General features: G+C 40.1%; 1 protein-coding gene across 1 annotated transcript in view; it reads left to right on the top strand.

The window, feature by feature from the left end:
- Positions 1-15,457, top strand: part of SLC67A1 (solute carrier family 67 member 1) — a gene marked incomplete at its 5' end in the record, with an annotated part of 72,520 nt that overhangs the window by 20,505 nt on the left and 36,558 nt on the right. The window lies entirely within an intron of this gene.

Below are 15,457 nucleotides of genomic sequence, written 5' to 3'. Positions count from 1 at the left end.
TGACTTGGAGTGCGCTTGAAAACTCCAGCCTTGTCCAACTGTACATCCAAAACACCATTCCAGTCCCCCATAAAAATAAAAGATTTATAATCCAACTGGGTAAGCTTTGTGTGAACTAAAAAAGTCATCTTGTTGTTGATTAGGTGCATATAATCCAACTAAAAGTGTCTTTTTACCTTCCAACAGCAGCTCTATCATGACGTATCTTCCATACTTGTCTGCTTCAATTAAGTCTGCTGTTAAGGCACTTTTAACATAAACAACCACTCCATTTTTCTTGTTTTCTGCAGAAGCAACAAATTGCGTACCCAACTTCGAGTTCAATAAATACTTTTGATCCAAAACTCTAATATGCGTTTCTTGCAAACATATAACATCTGTCTTAAATTGTTTTAAATATTGAAAAACTTTCTTCCTCTTCTGTGGTGAATTTAGTCCATTAACGTTCCAGGTTAGAAATTTAGTTGCCATGCATATCCTCCCAAAGCTCTTGGACCACAGCTTTAATAGGACTAACTTCTTTAGGCCGTGCTCCTCCCACTGCTTGGCTATGAGTACGTTGTGAAGATTCTGAGGACTTTTGCTGATCTTGTTCTTTTATTTTCTTTGCTCGTTTTAAAGCAGCACGCGTTACCCTTTGCTCTCTAGGATCATCCAAAGAAGTTATAACTTGATCTCCTCCAGCTCCATTTTCCTCTGTTTCATCCTCTTGATGTTCTTCTTCTCCAGATCCCTTTGCAGCTTCCAGAAGTGTTAATGGGGTTGCTTTTAAGACATTATTATAGAAATCACGCGCTTGCTTCACAGTAATCAGCCGATACCTTTTGCCTTCATACATCACCATCAGCCCGTCTGGAATCTCCCATCTAAACCTTATGTCTCGTTGCTTGAGCTCATGCACAAGAAATGTAAAGTCCTTCCTTCTCCTTAAAATCTTTGGAGGGATTTCTTTTAAAACCAAGACTTCTTGATCAGCAATCACAACTTTAGCATCATAGGCAGCTTGTATAACTTCATCTCTAATTTCTCTTTTTGCAAAGTATACCACCACATCTCTAGGCAACTTTCTCTGTCTGGCAATCCATGAATTCACACGGAACACTTTATCCATAGCTGCTCTTATTTCAGATGCTGGCTGGTTCAATACCACTTCAAGAGCCTCAGAAACCAGCTGCTTTAAATCTTCCTTAATATCCTCTTTTATACCTCTAATTCTAACAGCAAACTGCATCTGGTAATATTGAGCAAGGCTTAACTCCCTTTCCATTTTGTCTCTTAAATTTTCATTCTCCCGTACTTTTGCTTCTAATATTGCATTCTTTTGGGTCAAATCATCCACTTTTTCATCTAAATCTTCCACACATTCCGCCACTTTATGCACTGAAGACAAAATGTCTACCTTCATCACGCTGAACTTCTGTTCCATCCTCTCTTCCATTCTCTCCTCCAGTTTCTCCAATTTCTCCTCCATCTGTGCAAATTTATCACCAATTGATTGATTAATTGATTCCAAAAGTACCTGGGCATGTTTATCCAGTGCATCTCGTAAATCCTTCGGTGTCAGTACATCAGGAGGGTGCAACGCCTGTAATGATGATTGTTGCACCGGAGAAGATCCACCACTCCGAAGAGTTTTAGGGGGAGGTTTAGCCGCCATCTTTTACTTTTACTTTTCAATTGTGACGCACTTTCACTTAGAGTTTAAAAAGTCCATCAAGCTGGAGAGTATAGTAAAATAATCCTCTTCACCTTTTCCTCTTGTACCGCTCTGCCTGCTCCTTTAATCCATAATCCTTTCTTCAGGCAGGGGTGGTTCGCAGATGCCTGGCTCTGCTCCAAGAAGTCCGGAGCAGAGACGCTGGCCAGCTGGGAGCAACCCAGGCTTCGGGGGAGTTCAATCCTTCAGCCGCCCAAGCTCCAAGCTCAGGCGGCCCCGGAGAACTCGACCCCTACCTGGGTCCTCACCCCCTCCTCTTCTCCCGAGGAGGGGGCTTCAAATTCGCCCGAACAGCTGATCGGCGCTGTTTCGGGCGAAAAAACACACAGCTGAGCCGCGGGCAGCCCGGGAAGGCTGTCTTCGGCGCCGCGCAGCCACCGGAAGTCACTATTGTCAAACATTTTATATCCATGTGGTTTTCTTGGTAAAAACACAGGAGTGGGTTGTCTTCTCCTACACAGTAGCAATTGACGCCTTTGCTTTTGTCACTAAAGTGATCATCTGCCCCTGGCGGCATCCTGCTATGTTGCTGCTACCCAATCTAATGCCTGCTTTAACTGGGCAGCTGGGATGAGCTTCAGACCTTGGATACACTCCTACTCAGAATATATTCCAAATCCCTCCCAGAAACAACCCCACCAACACCATGATGAGGCAATTACAACAGAGAGCAGCGGTCCCCAACCTTTCCGGCTTGGTGGCCCAATTCAGTGAGGAGAGGGGGAATGGTTCTGTGTGAGTGACAGGCACACGTGGGGAAGCGCTCATAGCTCTATTGGTGCGAGCGGCAAATGCACGTGTCTAGTGCTCGTACGAATGAAGCTTCGCACGCAAGCACAGGAGCCCACCACTCATGCGTGGGGAGCTTCGCAAGCATGCTACCCCACCTCTTGCCTGGCCTGGTTCCAAATGGGCTGCAGCCCAGGGGTTGGGGACCCCTGACATACAGCATAAATAAAAAAATGTGTTGTAAAACTCAACCACAACACCTATATCTCATTCCGTTCTGTTTCAGTTATTTTCCTATTAGCCATTGTTATTCTTTAATCACATTTTTTTTTAAAAAAAAATAGAATTACCAGGTATCTGTGATCCAAATGTTAAATATACCTGGTTTCCATAGCTCTGTTCAGGTTTTAATTTCACCACTATTATCTTATGTGAAGGTCACAACAATTATCATACCACTCTTTAGTATGAGCATGATAAAGGAATGTGAAATATTTGAATGTTGAATGTTTCCTTTGCTGCTGATGCCCCAACAGGGTGATGAATAGTGGCTTATACTCACAGGATTCATGTCGAAACTTGCTTTTACCTGAGATGTGACCGATTACAAATGTAGAGGAAAAATAAGGTGATATGAGGTGTATTGTGTCTGCTGGGAAAGCTTTCCACTTATTGGATCAGGATCTGGCTGGAGCGTTACATTGGAGAAACAGAGGAAACTTCTGCTTTCCCTCATTTAGTTCTTAGTCTGGCTAAAGTTGAAGACAGTCAATTTTTTTCTGGGGTCTTCTAGAAATTTCCTAGACCTCAAGGGCATTTAAGGCATTTTGTTTTTATCATTATACATATATAAAGCCTGAATTAGTCAGAATGTTTATTTGCATGGACAATTCTTCTGCACAGCTAACAGAGGTCAGATAATAGCATGGGAGAAACTCAAAAATGACCTGTTTACAACAATGTCCTCCTCAATCATTTCTACCTACCCCCAGTGTAGGGTCCAACAGAAAGGGCCTGCTCTAGATCCCATCTAACTCCTGCCCTCTCAAATGAAGTTTCCAGTAACCTCTGGATGGCTCCACCCTGCTGGTGTTTTGAAGGACATGGATACCCTGGCTCTTCATCCAGGCCTTTCAAGGGTGACTGAAGCCTTTTTTGTATTGTATGTATCTTTTTAGTTGGGGCCCTTGGAGCACAAGCCCTACAGACCTGCACAAAATCAGCATTAGTGAATTTTGACAAATAGCTAAATTCATTGTCTGAATTGCCAAAGCCCTGGCCCTTCCCACCATAAGGAATATCATTATGTGCCATCAAGACAGCGTTGACTCTTAGTGACCACATAGATTTTCTCAGTGGTGGGATTCAAATATGTGAACAGCCGGTTCTCTGTGTGGATGCCACTTGCGGAAGTCCATTCTGGGCCTGGGCAACAAAAAATTATCTACCAGTTCTGCCAAAGTGGTGCAGAACTGGCTGAATCCCACCACTGGATTTTCTCCATTAATCTAGAGCCATGTTGCTTCAAATTCCCCATGAACTGATTTAAATAAACAAACCCAAGGCCTATCAAAGTGCAAATGGTTGCCATGTAGCTGGGTAACCTGTGTGAAGCAACATATGAGCCAATAATGGGACAAGTACTTTAAAAAAAAAGCAGCTGAGGCAATAAGAGACTCTTCAGCACAGTCAGCCTGAGGACATCCGTCATGAGATGAGTACAATATTTTTGGCAAGTGTCCCCAAAGCCGTAGAGAGCAGCACAGAGTTTCCGTCCCTCTCTTTGCTAAAAATGAAAGACTAATTTACTGAAGAATGCTGTCTTAATTAAAGGAATAGAAAGCGTATCAGTTACACATGACCAAAATAGAAGACCATGTCCAAATTTTATCCATAACAACTCAGCTCCTCAGTCTTAAGCATCCATGCCTTTCAGATGCAATATGCAAGGCAAACAAAAATAGTTTAGGAAGTTTAAAAAAAACTTTGCTGATTTAAAACAGATGGTTGCATGTTTCTTTTTTCCCTAGCAGCCAGCAAGTTGAAGTCCACATATTTTCAAAACTGCTGAGGTCAAGAAACATTGTCTTAGAAGAAAGATCAATGTAATTCCAAAAGCTAATTCACATACAATTAATCCTCGACTTAAAACTGGTTATTTAACAACCATTCATAATGCATACAGGTCCAGAAAAGGTGCTTTACAACCCCCATAAAGTACTTCTGGCTATCATAAAATGTCATGCCAACCCCTCCAGTATTGTGTTTTCATTTCAGGTACTTGACAGGCTCACCTTTATGACTGGTGGCAGCATCACACAGTCAGCTTACAGCAGGAAAAAAAAACCATTCAGAAGGATGGATCTGCAATTTATGATTGCAGCATTTGCTTAGCAGTCCTGGATTCATTTAATGGCTGCAATAATTCACTTAATGGCCCCCACAAAATAAGCTGTAAAATCGGGTCTAGCCATGTGGGTGCCTCAACCTATGACCGTATCAACATACAACCAGAAATCCAATCCCAGTTGCAGTCATAAGTCAAGGACTACCTGTATACAGTAATTATTCACTTCTTGTTATATCAAGAAATGACTTAACACTTGTCAGTGAGTCAAACTACCGTACCTAAAATATTATACAGGACTTTCATGTCACCATGCACCACACCCCATCCCCAACAGTTTTCAGTAAAAAGTTAAACCTGGCATCAAGTGATCTAGATGGGTAAGCGCAAAGTGCCTTAAAAAAATTCAGTAAAAGATTGAAAAACTGCACTGTGAAATCAAAAGTGACATCAAAATAAGCCAGCCTGCTGAAAATTTTGTGACCCTGCAAACATCTGACTTGCTTTACAGTTTTGCAAAATTAGGTACTCTAGGATTGAAAAGAAAGAATAGTTGCATCTGCAACAGGGAATGTTTTCGTGTTATGGCTAGTGACATAGAAGCCAATTCCTGTCATCATTGGTCCTTGGGGTGTGGGGTGCAGAGGACACGTCCGTGATATAATATCCTGTCCCACAAATGAGGCGAAGCAAGCCAGATCATGTCCAGCCAGTTTCCTTTCTGCAATCAGCCTAAGCTGGGCACAGCGTCACAGCAATTATATCTTCATTCCTTTCCATCTGAGATAACATTCAGTGAATGGAAGCCTTATGCCCACAGCGAATGCATCTGAAATGGTTCCAAAAGATAATGGGGGGGGGAATTTAGAAAGGCCAGCTGCTCATTGCTAGTGTGAGTTTTACAAGTCATGAGGTGGCTATTTGGGATTTATCTGATGAAAGGTGTACTTAATTATGAGCTATATTTATGCTGCCTTACCCCCAGCCCTTGATAAGTGAGCTTACCAGGAATAAATTGGGATGTCTCATTCAGGCCCCTGTGGGGGATGTCATGAAAAAGCAGCAAATTGCTAGTAGGTTTTTATTAATCTAATGCTTTTGTAGAAATGACTGCTACTGTAAAGGAAACTAGCCCAAATACCTTGTCATGGAATGAGCAAGGAGCTCTGTTACTTTTTTGATATCTGTCAGCTAAGGAACCGGCCCTGAGCTCTCCCTTCATTCTGACACAAGAGCCCCATCTGATTCAAACTCACTTCTAAACAAGTTTTAGGCAGCAACTTTCAACAATATCCTTTGTGATAGGTTTAGAATCCAAGCAGTACAGATGGGGATTACAAGTTTCCTTTTGACTTATTCGGTGCAATGAGGTGCATCTTTTCCTAATAGAAAAGAATTATGAAATTAATAGCATCATTTCCTTTCAGTATGCATGCTGATGCAAAATTTCAGGGGAGTGCTGAGAAGAACAACAAAGATGATTAGGGGACTGGAGGCTTAACTATATTAAGAACTGTTGCAGGAAGTAGATATGTCTACTCTAATGGAGAGAAGGACGAGGGGTGACATGATAGCAGTCTTCCAATATTAAGGGGCTGCCACAAAGAAAATGGGGTTGACCTATTCTCCAGAGCACTTTAAGGCAGGACAAGAAGCAGTGGATGGAAGCTAATCAAGGAGAGAAACAACTTGGAACTAAGGAGAAATTTCCTGACAGTGAGAACAATTAATCAGTGGAACAGGTTGCCTTCAGAAGTTGTGGGTGCTCCATCACTGGAGGTTTTAAAGTAAGAGATTGGACAACCATTTGTCTGACACGGTATAGGCTGGGTCTCCTGCTTGAGCAGTAGGTTGGACTAGAAAACCTCTAAGCCTCTTCCAACTCTGTTATTCTGGAACTGTGGTGGTACAGTGGCTAGAATGCAGTATCACAGGCTAATTCTGCTGACTGCCAGCAGTTCAATTCTCATTGGTTCAAGGTTGATTCATCCTTCCATCCTTCCAAAGTGGAGAAAACAAGGACCCAGATTGTTGGGGGCCATATGCTGACTCTGTAAACGGCTTAGAGAGGGTTGTAAAGCACTGTGAAGTGGTATACAAGTCTAAGTGCTCTTGCTATTACTATTCTTTGGCTGCAACCAAAGTTGTAACCATTTGGTGGCCTCTAGAACATATTGTCTGGCTGAAGCATTCGTTTTTGAAGATTCTCCCCATCCCACCCATTGAGGAAGGATTTGTTTTTTTTCCACAGAATAAATTCTTTGTCTTTTGGCAGCAGGGATAAATATGCATATAGATCAAAGAGCTAGTAGGGAGAGAATAATTCAGAATGAGGCAGCGATATGAAAAGCTTTTTTTCTCTGTCCTTCCATGAGTCTGACATTTGCATCACTAAGCAATGACATAACGGATGCTGCATACAAACCCTCTTTATATTCTGGAAACTCTTAAGCTGTTTCTTCTTTATCTGGACAAGACTCAGCAGCTGGTAAAGGAAATTTGAATACATTAATTTGCTCTAATTCTTGAAAACACAAATAGTAAACAGCATATGAAAAGACACATTAAGATTAATCATTGCTAATTTATAGATATTTTAATTTTATTTTGAAGTATACTCAAGAAAAGAAAATTCACAGCAGTATACAAATAGCACTACAATTATGTTGCTTTTACTTTAAAAGTAAAATTACTGAAATTACTGAAGTTATTTCAGTTGCTTGGTAAACAGCACCAGAATAACAAATATACATAACATTTTAAACCAATTTCAAATATCAACTAAAACACAACATTTGGAACAAAGATAAAATTGTGTCAAGGAAATTTAAATAAAGAAGGGGGAATTAAAGGAAAGTAGAACTAAAAAGTGAAATTAAAAAGAGCATTGCATATTTGCAATATAAGCTACGTGGTCAGTTAATCACACTGTTCTACATTTCTGTTGCACATTCTAAATTATTAGTATTGTTTTTCAATTTTAGTTCCTATTTAAAAACATGTCCCATCCATTAAGCAACTAATGGGAGGCATATCTTCTCTTTCACAGTGCCTGCCTGTCTAGAATAGCATTTCGCTAGATTTGAATGACCCCCAACTCTGCAAATATTTAGACAATTTTTAAAAACCTAGTTTCTCCCCTGAGCATTTACAAAAAATGGTTAAACTCAGTACTACTACATAGTGATCACTATAGTTCAGTAGCCGATTCTGAATCTGAATTTTTTGACATCACCACCATATCAAATTCGCCTCTCTCTCCCACCACTCCCCATGCCATCTCCTCTGGGTGCTGCAGAATGAACAATTGTATTCAAAACAACTTTTACAATATAAACCTTTTTGGGCCCACTGTCGTAGATTCTTTGGTCTATGCAAAATAGAAAATGGGTGGTACGTGCCTGTTTAAAAATATTTCCGCTTACATCAATCTGTCTTGATTCAGGCCTTTACGTATCACATCCCGCTTTGTACACAAATGCTCATGATTCAGACTCCATGGTTTATCTTAGGAGAGAACTATGTCTGTGTCACAAAGCAGGATCCCCCTCGTCTGATTTGTAATCAGAATGACATTTAGCAGCTAGCATCCCTAAACACAGGATAATACTCCAGTGGATAATTAGCACACTTTATGGGAAACAGAGTAAAATGTTTTCCTAACTAAGTCTCTGTTTACGTAATGAAGGAATAATACAGAGCAAGACAGAAACACATCACCTTCAACTTCAGAAAATTAAGAACTGATTCATTTTCTCTTCCTCGATGTTTCCGAAAATCCACAATTCCTCTCTTGAAATAGAAATGTTCACTTGCATCAATGGTTTTCTCACTTTGCAGAGGATGTCAGAAAAGATGGAATAATGAGCAGGGAGACATATAGTATGTTCATACGTAAATATAATTGCAGAAAAGCACATACTAGAAGTAAAGATTGGTTGAAGATTAATTAATGCATCATCAGCCTGAGGTCAGAGGCAGTTTTTGCTGCCACACTTATACCTAGCCTCAGTAGGTTTTAGAGGAAAACAAATTAGATGTTGCAAATGTGACATCTTGCCACTCAAGTTATAAATCTGGCCCAGTTCTGTCTGGGTTCCAAATTATTCACACAGGATGATCCTCCAGTGTATAATTAGCAAATTAGCCTCCCACTGCCCCCATTTCTTCTAATAGTTGCAAATAATAACTGCTAATGATGTAACTAGTGGTCCCCAACTTTTTTGGCACGAGGGTCTAGTTTCCTGGAAGATGATTTTCCCACGGACCGGGGGAGGGGGATGATTTTGATTTTGCTCGCTCACCCACCGCTCACCTCCAGCTGTGAGGCCTGGTCCCTAACAGGCCACAGCCCGGTACCTGTCTATGGCCCGGGGTTTGGGGAACTCTGATGTAAGAAATGCTGGGATGCAATTGTGAATAGCACATGACATACAGGGAAGATTGCATGTTCAAATGCATAAATATCCTCATGCAATATCTTGACTGATTGATGTGTCATCAAGTTATTTTCAGCTCCTAGCATATGGATTTTCTCCATGGTGTTCTGTCTCTATCTTGTTTATTTAAAGTCTCCCAATGTTACACCCATCGCCATTGAAACCGAATCCATTCACCTTGCTGTGGCCATCCTCTTCTTCTCTTTCCTTTCCCAGCATTCTCCAGGGACCTGGGTCTTTGCATAATAATGTGTCCAAAGTAGCATAATTTGAGTCTGGTCATTTTGTGCTTTGAGTGAGAACTCTGGATTGATTTTTTTAAGTTTAAATATTGCATGAGAATATTGTTCCTCCCCACTTTCCTTAGTCTTATCGCTCAGGTTTCTAGGAGTCTTAGGAGCCACATTTATGCCAAAGTTACTGTATCTCACTGCAACAAATCTGGATCTCCCGTGCAGAAGTTTTTCCTCCCAATCAGGACAAACTATGAATCAGGTAATTGAGGCCATGGTAGCTCTTGCCCAAATAACGTAGCACGGACAAGCAATTTATAAACCAGGGGTGTCCAACCTTGGCAGTTTTAAGACTTACAGACTTCAGCTCCCAAGCATGCTGGCTGGGGAATTTTAGGGAGTTGAAGTCCCCAAGTCTTAAAGTTGCCAAGGTAGGACACCCCTGATGTAAACCACAAGCCACTTGTAGTTCACAGTTACTTTTAATGTGACCCATTGTGTAATTGTTAAGTAGTTCACTGAAAGAATTTACAGTTGCCATGTCTTTGAAGTAGGTAAAATTTTGTTATATATTTGTAAAACTCAACAGATCTCAGCGATCTAGTTACAATTTGTATTTCGTCTGAAACCGAAAGCAGAGAATTGTTGCTTCTCTGCTGCCTTTGGCAATAGGAAATCCATGTGCCTGAACATGATTCTGGGACACAGAGTAGAGCAACAACTTGTCTGTGTTATTGATGTGAAGACACAGAGAATAAAACCCCTGTACACACTCAGAAAAATAATCTGTTTTCATGTTTCCAGTTTTCATTATACTGTTTTTTTGATAAGGTAGGGCCTCACATTAAGAAAGATGCTTGTAATCTAACCCAATAACAGGACTAAAACATTTGCTATTCTGTGTAATATTCCATTCAGGCAGCATTTAAATCAGAAGAGACTAAGAATTTGCAGCCTTCTAGATGATAATGGAAAGAAGCAGTATTCATCTGGGGCTTTGGCACAAAATAATACAGGTTCTGGAGTGACAAAAGTGCCTTACTTCCAGTGGTGGGATCCAGCCAGTTCACACCAGTTTGGCAGAACCGGTAGCTAATTTTTTGTTGCCCAGGCCCAGAATGGACTTCTGGAAGCAGCATCCACACAGAGAACCGGTTGTTCACATATTTGAATCCCACCACTGCTTATTTCCCATTCATTGTAACCAGCTTTAAAACAAATTGCTACCTTACATACTTTCACATTTCCAGAACAAATTAAATGCATTTGGACATTTGCTGAAATGATTGCTAGAAAGGGGAGTATGTGAAGCCACCAAGCTGCCTATTGTATTTATAATATAACAATATAAATCATGTAAAATGTATTTATTTTGCTCACTGTGAAAGGTGAAAGGAGAGCAAAAAAAAAAATCAGGAATATTCCCATGAGCCCAAATGCTGCCATGCTGAGTTGGAATAGGAGGAAGAATAGCTACATTGTCAACAGACACCCCAAAGCAGCAGATGTCCTGAGAATTACTTCCAGATGTGTCAGTAGAAATGGTCTTAGAAGCAACAAAATCCCTTCCCCTTTTTCCATAGAAAAGGGAAAGAAAAAGTATAGTCTTTCCACCCCTTTCATGAGGCACTCGGTAAAAATGCAACAAACTCTCAACCACAGCCTGGTGCTTTGCAGCTGCTTTACTTTCAAGGCCATGGTTATTAATTTCAGATGGTTATCCATTACCAGTTTTTTAAATCTGTGATTATCACATGCTGCCCATTTCTCCTCATCTGACGCAAATTCTGTCCCTTTTAAAGAAATGCTAACTTTGAAACCTCAACTCCGCTCTGCTTGCCAAAAGATAGATTTCCCTCTGGGTTGCATACACTGTCTCATACCCACCCCTACGGAAACCATACACCTGAGTCATTTTCTACTTTTGAATGGCTGGAGAGATTGCCCAGTATTCAAACACAAAGACTCTGGTATGTCCACAATCAGGTATGCTGTTCTGAAAGCCAATCTGTCATTAAGTACCTTTATAATCTCCAGAACAATCTTTGCCAGAGACTGCAAACACAATCATTGGCCATTAGAGTTGGATTTCCTGCACAACTGATAAGGAACGGGCTCTGCCAGTAAGATGAAAGCTGTGCCAGCTGACTTGGGAAGGAGTCAATATTAACTTCCCTTAAATGTACACAGCAGTAAAATATGTGTCAGTGCGAGACCATTTTTTAAAATCTCTGTATGTGGGTGGATAAAATGGCATATGCTTCAGAAAAACTCCTAGACACCTAAAAAAAAATTCAGAAGGAAAGAAAAAAAATCCTTTCCTTTAAAAAAATGATATCCAGGTAGTCCTCAACTTACAACCACAACTGAGCCCAAAAACTTGTAACTGTAAATGCTCACTGAATGAATAGTAGTAACTATAAGAGGGACCTTGGAGTCCCAGGGGACAATCACTTAAATATGAGCTGGCTTTGTGCCACAGCAGCCAAAAAAGCTAACACAATCCTTGGTTGTAGAAACAGAGGCATAGAATCAAAATTGAAGTATTAGTACCGCTTTATAAAGTCTTAGTAAGGCCACACCTGGAATAATGCATACAGTTTTGGTCATAACATTACAAATAAGATGTTGAGACTGGAAAAAGTCTGAAGAAGAGCAACTAAGACGATTAAAGGCCTGGAGACTAAACTATATGAAGAACGGTTGCAGGATTGGGTTTTGGCTAGTCTAGAGAAAAGAAGGACTGGGGGGTGGGGGGCCATGATAGCAGTATTCCAGTATTTGAGGGGCTGCCACAAAGAAGAGGAAGTCAACTTATTTTCCAAAGCACCAGAGGGCAGAACAAGAAACAATGGATGGAAACTAATCAAGGAGAGAAGCAACCTGGTATTAAGGAGAACAATTAACCAGTGGAATGGCTTGCCTCCGGAAGTTGTGGGTGCTTCATCTCTGGAGGTTTTTCAGAAGAGACTGGACTTGTCTGAAATGGTATAGGGTCTCCTGCTTGAGCAGGGGGTTGGACTAGAAGACCTCCAAGGTCCCTTCCAGCTCTATGCTGATTGATTGAAAAGTAAATGCCATTCAGAATTTATGGGAACTGGAGAGAAGCAAAATGCCACTGTATTCAACCAAGTTTGCCAACAGATCACTCCTCTAATTTCCAGTTTACTCTTCTTGTCAAAGAGGACTTTCTTTTCCACATCATTTTCAGGATGGTCCAGGATGTATTTTATAACGTTTTTGAATGCATCTTGTCCCTGCAAAATTCTCAAGTGTCAGATTTGAATCTCACCTCTCTAACCCTTTTTCAGGATGAGGCCTAATACGGCGGAAGCCTCATACTCAAAGCTGCTCCTAGGTCTCACTCTGTATTGTAGGCAAGAATGAAGCCCACACACTGATACTCTGCTTTTTGCAGATTAAGTACTTAGCGTGCTTTACACTGCCTAGTACCAAGAACTCACAGTCCTTTTTATATGTCTGTGCTTCAGAATTTAAACCCTGGGTGTTTCTCCCATCTTTCTGAGTTAATGGATACTTTGCAGTATGCTTGGTAGGTTTTGGCAGGTCACCTAAAGTTTGGGCCATGTTTTTTCTGGACTAGGACCTACAGTTTGATCATATTGTTGCAGCTACGTGTTAACGTGATGTCCTTCTTGCTGTCTTACCATCCATGGGATTACTGTTGTTGCTTTTTCTGTTACATAGGTCTCTCCATCACTCTGCAGCAATGCAAAAAGTTTCACTGAAAGAGTTGTCTTCTGATATATTGGCTTGTAGTTTACTTGAAGCAGGAGAAGCCAGGGAGACTGTAGGCAAAAGAAGAGATGATGGTATAATGAAAACCAACACCTTAACATTTAAGTAAATACAACCCCAGATCCCACTCATGGAAATAGTATAGAAATAGTTTTTTCTTTAGAAAGGAATGCTGAAAGTAGTCCCTTTTCTACATTACTGAAAAGATGTTAAAACCGTGAGAGTAATTTTGATCACATTATTTTTGCTTCTATGTACTATTAAAGATTGGATACTGAAGTATATTGTATACAGTGTGTCAATCTGAAAATCTGATTTGTCCAAATCACATTTGCTTCTGAACATTCCAACACATTGATAAAGTCAAGATTTATTAAGATGAAACATGATACTGGAAATTGCAGACTGAAGTATAACATTATTCTCTTAAATTTAACATAAAGTGGCTGTGCAGTCTGCTTCATGTTCCATTATACAATTAAGACTGAAAATAGTTGAGTGGGGCTGGGGTAGTTTTATGAGGATCCAATCTGTATTTCTGAGATCCTTAAATATTTAGCTTTATAGAGCTCCTGCTTTCATTTCTATTGGTTTTATTTTATTTATACAATTATATGCCAATACAAGTAATTCAACCCATTTAAAATATTTACAAATTAAATTCTAGACTCTTAGTTACTTGTACTAGCCAAATTGAAACAAGTACTGAAGACTGGAGTGATAAACAGATGGATTATTTATCTTTTTCTCTTGCTCAAGCTGGAAAGTGCAAGAAATTAATTAATTTTGAAGCTCATGACATCTAGAATATATTGGTTTGACCCTACTGTAGAAGATTGCAGTTTGTTGAAACATTTTTCTGCTTGGGTTTCTTTTTGAAGGTTGATCTAATTACCATATAATCAGACATTCAGTCACTCTGGACTGTTCAGTTTGCTCTCTCCAGCCATTGCACCGTATATGTTGTCCTTTGAATGTCTTCATTTGTGTACATTACCAAGCTTAATTATCTTGATTTAGCAGCAGTACAGATCTTTTATGCCAATCAAGCAAGGCTTTCATCTGACTTAAAACAGGTTGAGCTTTCTAAAAAAAGAGGGCCTGGTTTAATAATTCTATGACCTAATGTGTCCTGTGACTGACAGCAGCAGAGCAATAGTTAAGAAATTAGTTTTATGCCAGCTATCATGAATTATGCTTTCCACTGCCACGTGGACAGTGGCATTGGAAGCTGTAAAGAAGAAAAAAAAGCTGCAAAGTTTCTCTTTTTTGTTCAGTAACATATCTTCCAATATTTGAAGGACTGCCACAGAGCAGGGGTCAACCTATTTTCCAAAGCATCTGAAGGCAGGACAAGAAGCAGTGGGTGGAAATGTATCAAGGAGTAATCCTACCTAGAACTAAGAAAAATTTCCTGACAGAGAGAACAATTAATCAGTGGAATGGCTTACCTCCAGAAGTTGTGGGTGCTCCATCACTGGAAGTTTCCAAGAAGAGATTGGACAACCATTTGTCCAGAATGGTATAAGGTTTTCTGCTTGCGCAGGGTGTTGGACTAGAAGACCTCTAAGGTCCCTTCCAACTTTATTATTCTGTTAAGGATCTCACCAATGGGACAAGGAAATAAGGGAATCATTTATGTTACAACAACATTGAACACCCAAAATTAGACTTAGGATGTCAATAGATGTCACTAATGCCGTGGCAAATTCCCACACAAGGACAGAAGAAGTGATGCAACCATCTTCAACCAGGGTGCCTTGCAGAAGTATAGAATTCAATTCCCATAATTCTGAAGGCCATGAAAAGAAATGTTGTCTACCAAGTTGTTTCCCAAAGCTTTTCTTTTTCTGTTTTTCTTTTGGACTGCAGAAAAGAAAAGATTTAGGATTTGAATTTCCTCCTTTCTATTTATAATTGGCATTTGGCATTTCATTGTTTGTTTTGCATTAGTGCATGCAATATAAAATGTAAACACAAGCCTGTTTTATGCTAAATAAGGATTAGCAGAAATATTTATCAGGACCTAGAAGTGAAACAGGAATTTTTCAGTTACATTAAAATCATACATACAGGGTTGAGCCACACATAGCGCAAATAAGCCATGTTTGATCTTACTAAATAAGCTACAGTTCCCTCAAGACAGTAAGCTATCAACAGGGACTATGTTCTCAGAACATGCTAAGCCAAAATTAAACATACCACAGTATAGCTATTGTGTGACATGTCAATC

Source organism: Vipera ursinii (assembly GCF_947247035.1).
Source record: "Vipera ursinii genome assembly, chromosome: 1".
Taxonomy (NCBI): Eukaryota; Metazoa; Chordata; class Lepidosauria; order Squamata; family Viperidae; genus Vipera; species Vipera ursinii.
The sequence above is the reverse complement of the archived record's forward strand: the minus strand, read 5'-3'. Positions and strand labels throughout refer to the sequence as shown.